Here is a 17,150-nt window from a genome sequence, read left to right as displayed (position 1 = left end):
GAAAATATAAAAATTGGAAGCGTCTGCAGAAGCAGAAAGTAATTCTGCTACATCAAAACGGAACAGGCAGAATATAAAATATTTGCAGAAAAATAAATAACTTGACACAAGAGATTTATACGTGGTATCAGTGTTCTCACGAACACTCCTAGTCCACGGGGCCACGCCCAGAGAATGAAATCAATTAATAAAGTATCAAAATTACAAAGATAATTGACTTAAACAAGTTTAGACTCCCTCTAAAGTATTGCCGCAATCCTTTGTAATCCACTTTATGAATCTGACTTCTTGAAACACCTTCAAGCCCGAACTCCCTTCGTCTTTGAAGTGTGAGTGCTTACTTCCTCCCGAAGTAAGGCTTCAACAAGTCTTCTCCCGAAGACCAAGTGCTTACTTCCTCCCGAAGTAAGGCTTTATCAAGTCTTCTCCCGAAGACCAATCTCTTGTTCAGTCAAGTAGTTCTTCAAAACCTCTAGGACAGAGTAAGAATAGAAATAGAACAACTAGAACCTAGATGAACAACTAGGCTCTCACAAAACAAAGAAACACTCTCTTCTCTCAAAAGATAAATGCAAAAAATGAATAATGGAAGAGGTAATTCGAATGGTTGCTCTCTAGGCTCTATTTATAGAGCATAGAAACCAAAGAGGCAACCACAAGTTCGAATCTACAGCTGTACAAGAACTTTCCTAAAGAAACACGATCTGCTACATCAGATTCGGTTGCTGACGCAGCAGATCTGACCAGAAACGGGAAACTTGCTAAAATCGGGTCCGATCTTCTATCAATGCTTGATTCCTGCCAAAAACAGATTAGATATTCTGATTGTATCAAGATACAATCGAAATCAATAAGGAAAAGTCAATAATCAAAGTTTCCCTAAGAAAGACAACTTTCCAAAAGAGAATTCCTTGTCTTTTGAGAAGTTTTTCAACAAAGGAAAGATCAGCTGAAAGTGCAACTTTCCAAACAAGGAAAAGGGCAACTACAATCCGAATTTATAAGGCAAGAAATCGAATATGAATGCTCAACAATCTTACCATAAATGGAAAAATTATTTTGTCAACTAACTTGCCAAAAAAGGACTTTACAATCTCCCCCTTTGGCACTTTAGATGAACAAAATAATTTTTAACATAAAGTACTTGCAAGGCAAAGTTAGCAAGAGCAAAAGAAACTACTCCCCCTGAGTAACACACTCGAAAATAACAAAGAAACTTTAAAAACAAGCTAACTTTAAAAGATAAGTTCACAAGTACTAAGCAACCACAACTCCCCCTGGAAAAAGGGTTCAGAGTTGGGCAAACAAACAAATTAAAAATAATATCTCTCCCCCTTTTTGTTTATCGGAGTGCCAAAGTAAACAAGGAAAGAAAAATAGATATAAGTTCAACCAAAAGTAAACAAGAAACAACTTAGTCTCGGTAGAGTTTAATCAAAGAAGACAATTGTTCGGACATCTCATGCTGGACTTCTTCCATTGCTCCAAGGCGATTATGCACATTCTGAAGTTCGGACTTGACTTCCAGGAGTTCTGCTGCAGCAGAACTTGAACTTGCAGCAGCAGAAGCAGCAGCAGCACCAGCCTTTGGCCGTTTTTGAAACACACCATCAAAGTATTCAGAGGGCTGGAATATAGGTCCACTGATAGGAGGCTCAAGTGTTTCATGAGATTGGGCCACATTCTTCTGAGAAGATAAAACCTTATAAATTAGATTTGGAAACACAAGTTTAAAGGTTGGCTTTTTACCTCTTCAGAAGGAGACAATCTGGTTCAGAATGTGGGAGGCCAAATCAATTGAAGTGCCAGAAGTGATGCGGTATAAGAGTGAAGCCACATCTTGAGATACTACGGTCTTGTTTGAATTAGGAACCCAATTGCTTAAAGCAAACCACATAAGAGATGCATGAGCAAAAGTGAGGTGAGTGATTCGAAGACTCTCCCCTGGTTTCAATTCAGAATGAGCACCCGTGAGTTCAGAGTGCATCAACTCACGATCCATGGACATCACTGCATTGGAGACATTCTCGGGCAATTGCAAAGCTTGAGCAATATCCTTTTCAGAAAAAGAGAACCAATGACCCCTAACATAAACTCTTCGATAAAGTCTAGAATTCTCATCAAGGAAATCATCAGTGAGATTAGCATAAAAATCCTTAACAATGTTTGCAATGTATCCAATGAAACCAGTGAGAGTGTTTTCCCATTGATGAAATTGAATGAACATTACAATACCATAAACACGATGAGCATGCAAATCATAGTTCCTCTCACTTTCAAACTTACGGTTTGCATATAAATTCCAGTCACGCTCATTGTCTCGATAATAAAATCGAGAACAGCTAGAAAGAGAGGAAGGAACATTACCAGGAGAGGGATCTTCCATGGGCTGCTTGCCTTTGGCAGCAGCAGAGGCCTTTGCTGCAGAAGCAGATTTTGCTCGAGGAAGCTCTGGCTTGAGTTCTGTGTCCTCACTGTCCTTCTCAGAGTGAAGAGACACTGATTTGTCTGAAGAAACTTCCATTGGATCGTCTTCTTCTGAACTGGAACTTGATGAGGCTGAGGGTGGATTAGTCTTTAGTTTCTTCTTGGCTGGAGGGACTGTCTTATCACGAGATTGAGAGGCTCGAAGTTCCTTCTCAGCAGAAGCTTCCTGGGCTCGAGTTCAAGTAGAAGGGCCTGTTGGAGTGGAGCCAGGCATTGATGCAGCAGGAGGGGGAACTGCCAAAGGAGGAGGAGATTCCTTCAAAGATTCAGATGAAGAAGACCAGGTGCGAAGAGGTCTTACCGATTTGCGAGCAACTTGCTTGGGTGGACGTTTTGGCTTCTCGGTTTGAGATTCACGCTGGGGAAGCGATGAATCTCCAGGCTTTGCTGCAGCAGGAGGATGAACTGAAGCAGCAGGGGGAGCATTGGAAGGAGTTGCAACGGTTTCTTCCAATTTTTTAGAGTGCCCTAGATTCTTGGTTCTCACCATTTTGGATCTAAAAAGGAGATGAACAGAAAACACACAAGAAACAAGAAAGAGGGTTCGGGTAGGTGGTGAGTTAAATGACAAAGATTGGTTTATATAGCCTTGGAAATAAAACAAGAAAAGGAAACCAATTTTGAAAATTTAAATGGTAACCGCCAGCCCATGAACACATAAAAGGAAACCGCCCAATCCTCAACTCCTTTCCCTTTTTTTAAAAAAAAAATAAAAGGAAACTAGAATTGCCAACAATATTTCCAAAAATAACTCAATCTTTCAAGAATAAAGACACATTATCATATAAAGATTAATCTTTATTTGGAAATATATCAAAATAAATCAAAGAAGAATGAATGTTGATACTTACCATTTAAGCACAAGATTTCCTTAACCCATGAAGCAAGTCACACGCCTCCCTCTTTTTCTATTTTTAATTTATTATTATTATTTTTTTATTTTTAGAAACCGAAAATAAACTACAATGTGTACAATAAATATATGAGATTCTAAACAAGCAATGTACTCTAATATCATTGAAAATTGACAAAATAAAATACATGTTATGCTTTTAACGAAAATAACTAATTAGTATCTCAGGAGCAAATCATACTTAATTGATGATGAGGAAAAATATATGCATGTTACTAAAGATTGTGAACCAGGATTATCAGTTTAATTTAGTAGAGGAGACTTACAAATTTGAACACACTTGTCAGACATAAGTGTGTGCAGTGAAAATAGGATCATTGTCCTCGGCAATATTTTTCATTTTCGCCTTTTTCAATTTGATCCCGCAACTGGATGCTATCACACCATACTGAAGGTAGCCCTTTTCTATGGTAGTGCATCCTCATCATAGTTGCTAATTACAATGTTCCAGCTTACTCAAAAGATAGCTTTCACACCTCAGTATGGATAGCTCTATTCCAGCAAAGGGCCTGACAAGACTGAAACAAAAATTGCTCAACTCTATATAAGTACAATATTTAATCCTAGTCACAAATAAGGAGTAACATGAACCTTTTAACACAACATCACAAAGTATGATAAGAATGAGATCCTAAATAATTTTAATCTAAAAGCATAAACATGATTTGTCAAAATACAATGATATGAGATTAAAAGCTAGAGAAGAATCACATAATACTATTGTACAAAAATTATGAACATGATAAAATTAAACAATGCAAACTCCCAAAGACTTTCTGAGGGAGTCAGAGCGACTTGCATCTAGGGCCTTTGTGAAAATATCAGCTAATTGTTTTGCAGTATCAACATATTCTAATTGGAATGATTTATTTTCAACAAGTCCCCTGATAAAGTGATGTCTTATATCAATGTGCTTTGTTCTAGAATGTTGAACAGGATTTTTGGAAATATTTATGGCACTAGTGTTATCACAAAAAATAGTCAAAACACCCAATTCAAATCCATAATCAATCAACATTTGTTTCAACCACAATAGTTGAGTACAGCAACTGCCAGCAGCCATGTACTCAGCTTCGGCAGTGGACAAGGAGATGGAATTCTGTTTCTTGCTATGCCAAGATACTAGATTATTCCCAAGAAAGAAACACCCTCCACTTGTGCTCTTTCGATCATCAGCATTGCCTGCCCAATCTGCATCACTAAAACAACCAAGATTAGAATTAGTATCTTTCGAGTACCAAATTCCATAATCAGGGGTGCTATTAACATATCTAATAATCCTTTTTACAGCTGATACATGAGATTCCATAGGATTACTTTGATATCTAGCACACACTCCCACACTGTAACAAATATCAGGACGACTAGCAGTCAAATACAAAAGACTTCCAATCATGCTACGATAGAGTGTAGTGTCTACCTTTACTCTATTCTCATCTTTTGTCAATTTCAATGAGGTGCTCATTGGAATACTTACCTGCTTAGCCGATTCAAGGCTAAATTTCTTGACAAGGTTCTTAGCATACTTACTTTGAGATACAAATGTACCTCCTTCCATTTGTCTCACTTGAAGACCTAAAAAGAAATTAAGCTCACCAACCATGCTCATTTCAAATTCACTTTTCATTTGATCAACAAACATTTGCACTTCATGGTTAGATGTAGAACCAAAAACTATATCATCAACATAAATTTGAGCAATGATAAACTCAGATTTTATATGCTTGATGAAAAGAGTTTTATCCACACTGCCTCTTTGATAGTCATGAGAAAGTAAAAATTGAGTCAACCTTTCATACCAAGCTCGAGGAGCTTGTTTCAGACCATACAAAGCTTTTTCAAGCTTATATACATGGTCTGGAAATTGAGGATCTTCGAATCCTTTTGGTTGCTCAACATAAACTTCCTCATTCAAAATACCATTTAGGAAGGCAGATTTCACATCCATTTGAAACAGTTTAATATTCAAGATACAAGCAATACACAAAAGTAAACGAATTGATTCTAATCTTGCAACAGGAGCCAAACTTTCATCAAAATCAATACCTTCTACCTGTGTGTACCCTTGTGCCACCAAACGAGCCTTGTTTCTCACAATTGTACCGAACTCATCACTTTTATTTTTAAATAACCACTTTGTTCCAATTACATTTATATCTTTTCGTCTTCAGACCAAAATCCATACCTTGTTGCGAACAAATTGGTTGAGTTCCTCTTGCATTGCATTGAGCCATTCCTCAAAGGTCATGGCTTCCTTCACATTTTTCGGTTCATATTGAGAAACAAAACAAAGAAAGTGATTAAATTGACATACCTTCTGCGAGTTACCATGCTTTCTTCAGGATTTCCAAGAATGAGATCTTTTGGATGATTCAATTTGACTCTGGTGCTTGGTTCTTTCTGAATAGAATCAGTGATGATGTTTGGATGAGTCAAGATAGACAATTCTGGTCTCCAGTCTCAGTTGCAGATGCAGATTTGTCATTTGCAGCATCAGAAATGGGTTCTGCTGCATCAGGATCTGCTTTTGCTGCTTCTGGAGGAGCATCCATGAAACTCTCTATCTTGGCTTCTGTGGAAAACTCTGAAAAATCTTTAAAATCATCAACAACCACATTAGCTGATTCCAAAACAGTTTGAGTTCTCATGTTATAAACACGATAAGCTCTACTGTTTAAGGAATATCCAATAAACACATCACTTTTAGCATCAAATTTACCAATATGCTCACGATCTCTATAGACATAACACATACAACCAAAAACATGAAAATGACTTACATTGGGGCGCTTACCTTTCTAGATTTCATAAGATGTTTTTGAGGTACCTGGACGAATAAACACTCTGTTTATTATATAGCAAGTTGTGTTAATAGCTTCAGCCCATAAGCGCTTTGTCAACTTCTTGCTATTTAACATCACTCTTGCCATTTCCTGCAATGTTCGATTCTTCCTCTCAACAACTCCATTTTGTTGAGGAGTTTTGGGAGCTGAAAATTCATGAGTTATACCTGTAGACTTGCAGAAATCATCATACTCAGAATTTTCAAACTCCTTACCATGATCACTTCGAATTTGAACAATTTTCCCAATATTACAACCTTTCTCAACTCTTAATCTCAAACAAAGAGTTTTAAAGGCATCAAAAGTATCAGACTTTTTTCTTAAGAAATCTACCCAAGTAAAACGAGAGAAATCATCAACACACACAAAGATATATCGTTTACCATTCAAACTTTCAACTTGGATTGGACCCATAAGATCCATGTGAAGCAATTCCAATACTTTTGAGGTATTGATATCAGACACAGGCTTGTGAGTGATTTTTAATTGCTTCCCAAGTTGACACGGTTCACACTTACCAACACTTTCCTTACCAAGCTTGGGAAGTCCTCGAACAATACCTGCATTTGACAATTTTTTCAGGTTTTTAAAATTAATATGCCCAAGCTTGGCATGCCACAGATCTGTGGTGTTGTTGATAGCTGAATGACAAGTAAACACAGGGGTTAGAGTGTAACAGTTATCATTGGATCGAAATCCTTGCAAGATACATTCATTATCATCATTCAGAACATAGCAATGATCACTATCAAATGAAACAGTAAACCCTTGGTCACAAATTTGACTGATGCTAAGTAAATTAGCCCTCAGTCCTTCAACTAACATCACATTTTTCAGTCTAGGTAACCCTTCAAAATTTAGAGTTCCTATACCAACAACTTTTCCAGATAGGCCATTACCAAAAGTGACTTCTCCACATTGCATAGCCGAATGTTAGTCAAAAAGTCCTTGTCACCTGTCATATGTCTAGAACAACCACTGTCAAAATACCACATTTGAGATGCAACAGTTTTATCAGAAAAACCAGCTAGACAATTCTTTTTTACCCATATTTGTTTCAAACCTTTATGTTTCTTTTGAGATTTTTCCAAATTATCTAAATAATTTGTTTTAAACAGATTTTTCAACGTGAAACATTTAGGTCTGATATGTCCTTTTCTACCACAAAAATGACAAGTGGGAACAAATCTTTTTACCTGAGATCTTACTCTTTTCGAAAATCCTGGAGATTTTGCAGCATCAGAAACTGCTCTTGCTGCAACAGGCTGTGAAACTGTTACAGCAGACTTTGTAGCCTCAGAGTGATTCGTTGGAACACTAGATTTTACAAACTTCGTGACTCCAGAACTTTCCATTCCATTTGAACCAAGGCCTGCGAAACCTCTTTGACCTGCATTCTGAGCTTTTTCAAAAATAGAAGATCCAGGGTTAAGCATTTGAACATTTTTCTTAAAATTTTCAAGTTCCTTCTTTAAGAGAGTGATTTTTTCATCTTTATCACAAAAACTTGTCTCATACTCTTTTATTTTCAATTCACACATTTCAATCTGATGAGACAATTTTTTATTCAATTTATTCAACTCTCTATTTTCAGAAGCAACCTGAATCCATTTTTCATACATGACTTTGTATGATTCAGCAAGAGACTCTTCACAGATTTCAGACTCATCTGAATCTGATTCCTCTTGTTCGGTGGTATTATTCAGACATACCAATCTAGCTTTCACCTGTGAATCACACAACACATTAGACATAACAGAGGTTAGGGCAACATTTTCAGAATTATCTTCATCACTTTCGGTTTCATCATCACTCCAAGTGACATTGAAACTTTTCTTATTCTTTTTCAAAGTGTTTGCACACTCAGCTTGAATATGCCCAAAACCTTCACATTCCCTGCACTGAATTCCCTTTTTGTTAGAAACAGATGGTTTAATAAAAGTATTACCTTTTGAACCTTTCGAAATATTCTTTTTATTTCCCATCTTTTTCATATATTTCTGAAAATTCTTAGTTAATAAAGCAATCTCATCATCACATTCACTATCAGAATTTTCATTATCAGCAACTTTCAAAGCAATACTTTTACCTTTATCAGCAATAGATTTGGGTTTGTCCTTTTGTTTAATCTGTTAATTTAATTCAAAAGTATGTAAGGAACCAATCAATTCTTCTACCTTCATTGTGCTAAAATCTTTAGCTTCCTCCATTGCTAAAAGTTTAGTATCGAACCTTTCAGGAAGTACTCTAACAATTTTTCTCACAAGAACAGAATCATCAAGCTTTTCACCAAGAGCAAAATATTCATTAGCAATATCAGATAATTTTTCATAGAATTCAGTTAGGGTTTTATTATCAGACATTCTAAGTTCATCAAATTTAGTTTGAAGCATGATAAATCTAGATCTTTTCACATCAGAAGTTCCCTCAAACTGAGTTTGAAGGATCTCCCAAGCTTCCTTAGCAGAAACACAAGATGATATAAGTTTAATGTAACCTTCACCTACACCATTAAAGATAGCATGCAAGGCTTTGCTATTGTAGGCAGAAAGTTTATCATCTTCAATAGACCATTCTAGTTCAGATTTTATAGTAGTATTACCTGAAGAATCTGTCTCAACTGGAAGAGACCAACCTGAAAGAACCATCACTACTACAAAAACCCCCTTTAGAGGCGGTTTTTAAGCCCTTTCAGCGTCGGTTTTCGCGAAATTCGCTACCGACGCTGATCAGGGCGACGCTAAAGGGTTTATATGAACCGACGCCATATGTACCCCTATGGCGTCGGTTATTAGCTGGGAACCGACGCCATAGGGGTACATATGGCGTTGGTTCCTAGCCAATAACCGACGCCATATGTGGCGTAGCAACCGACGCCATATGTACGCGAATTTCAGTTTTTTTCATTTTTTTTAATTTTATTATATAATTTTAATTATATATTTATTAATTTATATATTATTTTATTTAATTTAAATTATATATTTATTTAAATTTTAAATTACATATTTATTTAATTTAATTATATATTAATTACATTTTAAATTAAATATTATTTAAATTTGGGTAAAAACATAATTTGATTTCATAAAAGTAATTAAATATTACACAAACACTAATGTAAAATTAGTTAAAAATATTAATAAGTTAATAAATCTAACTACAAGTTAATCTATAAAAATTACATAATGAAGAAAAATTCTTCGACCTTTCAACCTCAATCGTCACCGTGAATCACCGCCATCAATTGTTCGGTCCACTTTCGCTGTAGTGATAACAATTCTGTTTTTGGATCGTATTGCTTCTTACCCCCAAACTGTTAAAAAAATTAAAAATTTATATTAGTTTATGTATATGTATATTATATATTTGTTATTATAGAATTTATATACTATAATCAATAATTAAAACTTACAGCTTTTTGATCTTGTATGTAACGGCTGGGGTTGGCACGTGCAACGATGTCAGTGATATATTTCAAAACATAAAAACCGCATTCTTGGCTTTTAGGTTGTCTTGGACAGTTTGCTTGGTTAATTCCTTGCCACGGGCCAAGATAGTCATGTGCGTTCCCTATATACATGAATGCCCTGTTTGGGAAAATGATATTAGCATTTCAATTCGTTAGTTAATTTAAATTCGTTACATAAGAAGTCATTAAATTATTACCTTCCGATCATTTGTTCTATTACTTCGGGAATTGGGCGGCCACTTATAGGGTTTAAATGGATAATTTTCCTTCGCGTAACCACCACTAGCATCCAATGCATCCTAGAAAATTATATTGGAATATAAGTAAGATAGTATAAAAATAATTTGAAGACATAATATAGAAATGAACAATTAGCACTAAAGAATTTAATAAAGTTTACCCGATATTCCAAGGAATAAAGAACATTTGGTGGTTGTTGTTCATTAATGATAACCAATTAGCCCATCGTCTTGCCGCATCGTCAAAAGACTGACTCTTTTCTTCGTCGTTGATCCCATGCACTATGAGAAGCTCTGGGTCGTAAAACTTGAAAATTTTTCTCAGACCGTTGATGGTCTCCCATATGTGCCTGCCAAAAAAATTGTTAGTGTCTTATAATAATTTAACTATAATTTAATATAAGGTTAATTAGATTAAAGAAGAGTATACATCATTCCAAACAGCATTCCCTGGTTGCCGATGTAGTCACACGTAGCAACCTGCTGCAAATCCTCTCCAGATAACGTGATCTGGGTACGCGGTGCAATGAATCCTCGGGGGATAGGAATTGTGATTATATCACGTTTATCTTTGAGCCTCAGGAATTCATGAATCATCCATTTTAGCGAATTAGGGATCAACGCCATCTTCTCTTCCGTGAACAAGTCATCTTCCCGTGCACCACGGCCTTGTGGAGAAAGCATCGGAGCTTTCCCCTTTGACGCATCACGTCTTGAGGGCGGTTGAGCGAGTGGACCCTAAACAAAACAGAACATAATATATATATATATATCAAATTTTATCCAAATTCTACCGAAATTTCGGCAGCATAACGGTTGTAATTGAATGACCCCAAAAATTTTGAACATGGCTGTATAACGACAAATAACACATATATAACAGTAGTTTGTTCATCCATCCCACCGCAGCACATATATTCGCAGAACCTACTTCACTACGGATGAATATTGAAGATATTCAAACTCCACTAATCATTAATAATTAATTTGAGTTGAGAAGTTACCTCGGTTGTTAAAATTAAGTGTTTAGGCCAAGGAAGGAACATCTGGTATACGTCCCTAACATATCTACACTCTTCAATTGGGACTGGGATTTCAGCGTCCTCTTGCAGGATTTCCGAAACCATAATCCGAGCATGTGAATCATCGTACTCCTAGCAGTGAACTTTGATCATACCCACATGCTCGTACAAATACGCTCGGGCCACAATATTGTCGATGTTGTCAGAGCAGAGATGTACTTGCTGATTAAGGGCCGCATGGTCATCAAAATTGTATAGGATACCTTGGTCGTTGAGGGAAATAAACTCCTCAGCATAAATTTGTGGTTGTACCTCATCCTGAGGAGCGTATGGTTGTGGAACATACGCCTCACCAACCACCTCTCCTTCTTCCTCTTGTTCGGCAGCGTTTCTCTGCTGCTTAAGGGATTGGACTTCGGCTTTTAATTGTTCAATCTCCTTCGCTTGCCATGCCACAACATCAGACACTTCCCTTTTCTTCCTGCCGAACAGTTGAGATGCCCTGGTCAGGAACCTACAAATCATAAAATGCAAATTAGCAACGATTTTATTTGTGTAACTAAATAAATAACATTTGAAGTAATAGCATACCCAGCAGCCCTGACACGTCCAGGATGCTCTGGTGTCCCGAGCGCCTGCGTCAGGATATCGTCTTGGCCCTGGACCTGAATTTGTCCCTGACTAAGCTTCTCCTCTAATTGAGCCTAATGCACGCATATATTCAAGCAATTAGTATATGAATTATATACACTAACTCATGAGTAGAACTCAATTAAGGATTAATATATACTTACTATCTTCTCTGCAATTTCCTTGTCGTAATCAGTGACAAGTTTTCTACTCTTGGTGCGAGATTTAATCCAAACACGGTGGCGGGGGGATCTGCAACTTCGAGGTCCTTTTTCTACATAACGTTATAACAATGAAATGAGTACCAATTAAATTGTATAGCACATTATAGCACATTAAATTTTAAGTATTACTTACCACAGCTTCCTGTACGTTCACCATTCCACTCCGACCACTTCGATGTCTGGATTGAATTTTTGAGGAACGTGTTGGAAGTTATTTTACCAGGATCTTAGATCTACTCACAAGTATGTTGATTTAACAACCTAAATATGAACTTCTAAAACGATATGAAATTAAACACATAAGAGTATCAGAAATCTTACAGTGATTGCAGCGGAATATATATGTCTCCTCCCACTCAGATCTCTAACCCTTGATTCCTTTCGGTAGCAGAGTATAATCAAGATCTGAGCCCGAAAGTCCTTCTTTGTTGTCTCTGAATTCTACACAGCCTTCCTCACTATGATTGAGGTATTACTTGATGTGTGTGGGCACTACTCTAGCACTCATATATTTAGAAACAGTGAAGGTATAGAGAGAGAGAGAGGATGGCGGCTCAGAGAGAATTTTCTGAGAGAAAATTCTTTCAGAATAATGCTGTGAAAGCTTTTTCAGAGATGTTAAATTCTGAAGCCTTTGCCTTCTATTTATAGAAGACCACGTAGGGCTATGATTGACATTTGGAACTGAGAAAATCAAGGGAAAAGGAAGGTAAAGGGGGCCGGCCTAGGCAATGTGGAAACAAGGCTTGCCTCTTTTCCAACTTTCCTTTTCCTACACTTGATAGTTTCCCTTTTTGTGAAATGTTGCCAATTCCACTGTTCAGCCATATTAATGATAAATCTAATTACTTAATAATTAAAAATAATTATCAAATAATATATTATCATTTATTTTATTAATAATGAAACTAATTAAAGTTTCCTAATTAATAAATATGCCCTTCAAAATCTCTATTTACTGTTTAGCCCTTAATGAGTGCCAAATTCTCAAACTGACAAGTTTATCTTGAGAATTTTTAATTGATTAATTAAAATCAATTAAATGAGTCCTACAAGTAATATCATCTCAACTAGTGAGGGGACCATGGGTCTATATATCCGAGCTTCCAATAAGCAGATCTAGAATTTACCACTTAAATTCACTGACTTATTAATTCTTCGTTGAATCCACACATAGAACTCAGAATTGCACTCTCAGTATATAGAATGCTCTATATGTTCCACCATATAGACACATTATTAGTTATCCATTGTTATAATCCTAATGTGATCAATGATCCTCTATATGGATGATCTACACTGTAAAGGGACTTAGATTACCGTAACACCCTACAATGTATTTTATCCTTAAAACACTTAACCCTGTATAAATGATATTTCAACTAAGTGAAATGAGTACTCAATCATTTATCTCGTTTGGTTAAGCTCGAAGGAGATCACCCTTTGCTTACTATTCGCCAGATAGAAGCTATAGATTCCATATTTATGTTAGCGCTCCCACTCAATCGCACTATTGTGTTCCCAAAATGTATGTATTGCCCAGACTATAGTTTTAGGCTTAACTAACAAATCAAAGAACACGAATAACACTCTTGAAATTAAGCCTAACCATATCAGGATTTAGATCATGTGATCTAGGATCAACTTCTGATATTGATTTGAATAGATGTTTACGGTAAGTTTCAAAATCTAATTCAAAGTTCAATATCGGTCCATTCCAATGCATACTCCATGCATCCAACCTGAGCTTTACTTTAACCTATGTTCTGGAAAGAACATAACATTTCTCCAAATGTAAGTAAACTCTGTTGTAGATTGTCATATCAGTGAAACCTAGTGTTCTGATAAATCTAGGAATACTTTATTCACATAGTCATGTTTATTTTCCATTGTGTTGACAACACAATAAACATGTTCAAGTATCTGAAAGGGGTTTGGATGAATTTATAAATGAAATAGACAAGCAATTGATTAAGTGAACCAAAACATACACAAGTGAATGAAAAATTACTTCTGTTACTTTATTGATATAGAATAATCTGGATTACATTGAAACAGAGTTTTATTTAGGGCATAAAACCCAACAAACTCCCACTTGCACTAACATAAAACAAATCAGTACATTTCAATTAATCCTAAATTCTGACGGTGCTTTTCGAATGAAGTTACTGCCAAGACTTTGGTGAATGGATCAGCCAAGTTATCCTGCGTATCAACTTTCTCCACCAGTACATCCCCTCTTGCCACATATTCTCTGATAATATGATACTTTCTTTCTATGTGCTTACTTCTCTTGTGGCTCCGAGGTTCCTTACTGTTGGCTATAGCTCCAGTGTGATCACAAAGCAGGACTAGAGGCCTTTCCATTCCAGGAACTACACCAAGACTGGTGAAGAACTTCCTAAGCAGAACAACCTCTTTAGCTGCTTCAACCGCAGCTATGTATTCTGCCTCCATGGTAGAATCCGAAATTGCAGTTTGTTTAGCACTTCTCCAAACCACTGCTCCACCCCCAAGAGTAAACACCATCCCAGATGTAGATTTCCTGTCTTCAAGACATCCCTGGAAATATGAGTCTGTATAGCCTAAGGGATTCAAAGCACCACCCTTGTAGACTAATACATAATCTCTTGTACTCTTTAAGTATTTCAAAATATACTTAACTGCATTCCAATGTACCCTTCCTGGATTTGACTGATACCTGCTCACGATTCCAACTGCATAGCAGATGTCAGGTCTAGTGCATAGCATAGCATACATCAGACTCCCAACTACAGAAGCATAAGGAATTTTTGCCATGTCTTCTATCCCTTGAGGATCAGTAGGACACTGTTCCTTAGATAGACGGATACCATGTCTAGAGGGCATGTTTGCCCCTTTGGTATTGGTCATGGAAAATCTCTCAAGAACTTTGTCAATGTAAGCTGTTTGAGAGAGAGCAAGGGATCTGTTCTTCGGTTTCGACAATCCGAATACCAAGAACATAGGCTGCCTCACCCAAGTCTTTCATGTCGAATTGAGTGTCAAGCCATTCCTTGATGTGAGTCATTTTCTTGACATTGTTTCCAATGATCAAAATGTCATCAACATAAAGGACCAGGAATACTACTACTTGGTTTTCCTTGAGTTGGTAAACACAAGGTTCATCTTCATTCTGATGAAAGCCGTAGGTCTTGATGATCTCATCAAACCTTTTGTTCCATGAGCGAGAAGCTTGCTTAAGCTCATATATGGACCTATTTAATTTGCAAACTTTATTCTCCTACCCAGGAAGAACATAACCTTCTGGTTGCTCCATATAGATGGTTTTTTCAAGAAGCCCATTAAGAAAGGCTGTCTTGACATCCATTTGCCAGATTTCATAATCTAAAGCGGCAGCTATGGAGAGAAGAATTCGGATGGATTTGAGCATGGCAACAGGACTAAAAGTTTCATCATAGTCCACACCTTCTCTTTGGGTATAACCCTTGGCGACCAGTCTAGCTTTGAAAGTTTCGACTTCGCCTCCAGCACCCCTTTTCTTCTTGTAGACCCATTTACATCCAATTGGACGAAAATCTTCAGGTGGTTCTACATATTCCCAGACTTTGTTCTTCTTCACGGAATCCATTTCTGAATCCATACCGGCTGACCATCGCTTCCGTTGCGGACTTGCCATTGCCTGTTTATAGGTCAATGGGTCGTCATCAATACCGTCACCAACGACCATATTGATTTCACCATCCAAGCCATAACGAGATGGTTTCGTTGAAACCCTCCCACTACAACGAGGAGCGGTGACCTTCTGAACAGGAGCTTTAGTAGTAGTTTTCTCAGTTGCTAAAACTGAGGGAGTGGGATGTTCCTCTTCTTGAGTAGAAGAAGATGGTACATTTGAAGGAACAGTATCTGTGAGCATTTCCTCTAATACAATTTCACTTTTCGGTTTGTTGTCTTTCATATAGTTCTCTTCAAGGAAAGTAGCATTTGTAGAGACAAACACTTTGTTATCCTTGTGACTATAGAATAGTCCACCCCTAGTCTCTTTAGAATTTCCGACAAACATGCAAACCTCAGTTCGCGATTCCAGTTTGCTTTCTTTCTTTCTTAAGACATGAGCAGGGCACCCCCAAATCCTATAATGGCGCAAACTAGGTGTGCGACCATTCCATAGTTCGACGGGTGTCTTAGGGACTGCTTTAGATGGAACAACATTCAAAATTTCGTTTGCCATTTGAATAGCATATCCCCAGAAGGACGTAGACAGAGTTGAGTAACTCAGCATAGACCTAACCATTTCTAAGAGAGTGCGATTTCTTCTTTCTGCAACTCCATTCTCCTGTGGAGTGCTAGGGGCAGTATATTGGGATTCAATTCCAAGTTCAATTAAATGATCTTTGAACTTCATATCCATATATTCTCCACCCCTATCAGTTCGCAAGATCTTTAATTTTTTACCCAATTGGTTTTGAGCCAAAGCATGAAATTCCTGAAACTTGTCAAACGTTTCAGATTTCTTTTGCATTAGGTAAAGAAAACTATATCTAGAGAAATCGTCAATGAAAGTGACGAAATACTCATAACCTCCTCTGGCTTTTACATTCAGCGGTCCGCAAACATCTGAATGTACTAACCCTAGGGGTTCTTTGGCACGCTCTCCCTTTGCAGAAAGAACGTTTGGTCATTTTACCTTCTAGGCAAGACTCGCGGGCAGCGGCTCTCCTAAGACGACATTTTTCAATGGACCGTCTTTGGTTAGCCTATTGAGTCTATCAAAGCCTATATGACCTAAACGTAAATGCCATAGATAAGTTTGATCATCATTATCAATCTCTTTTCTCTTAAGGCTTCTAGGTCTAGCTACATTGAAAAGTTCAGTATTTAGTGAGATTTGAGTATCAGGTCTTAAAACATAAAGCCCTCATTCCATGTTTGCAACACATATATGAAATCCATTACGAGAAATTGAACAATTTGAACTCGAAAAATTCAATATATAAAATTGTGTCTGTAAACATGAAACACTAATCAAGTTTCTACTAAAATTACGAATATATAAAACATTCTCTAAAAGTAAAAACTTCTTAGAATTAAACTTGATTCGGGCTGTTCCTCTTGCTTTAACTGATACCAACTCGCCATTTCCAACTTTAAGCTTTAACTCATCTGGGTGAAGATTCTCCCAAGTTTCAAGCAGTCGTAATGAAGAACATACATGGTTAGTAGATCCGAATCAACAATCCGGGAGGATTTGTCGTTCTCTAAAACACATGATTCAAATACAAAAGCATCACCTTCGTTTGAATTGTCTAGAAGCCTGGGACATTGTTCTTATTTATGT

Source organism: Cannabis sativa, chromosome 4 (genome assembly GCF_029168945.1).
Source record: "Cannabis sativa cultivar Pink pepper isolate KNU-18-1 chromosome 4, ASM2916894v1, whole genome shotgun sequence".
NCBI classification, from domain to species: Eukaryota; Viridiplantae; Streptophyta; class Magnoliopsida; order Rosales; family Cannabaceae; genus Cannabis; species Cannabis sativa.
The sequence above is the reverse complement of the archived record's forward strand: the minus strand, read 5'-3'. Positions refer to the sequence as shown.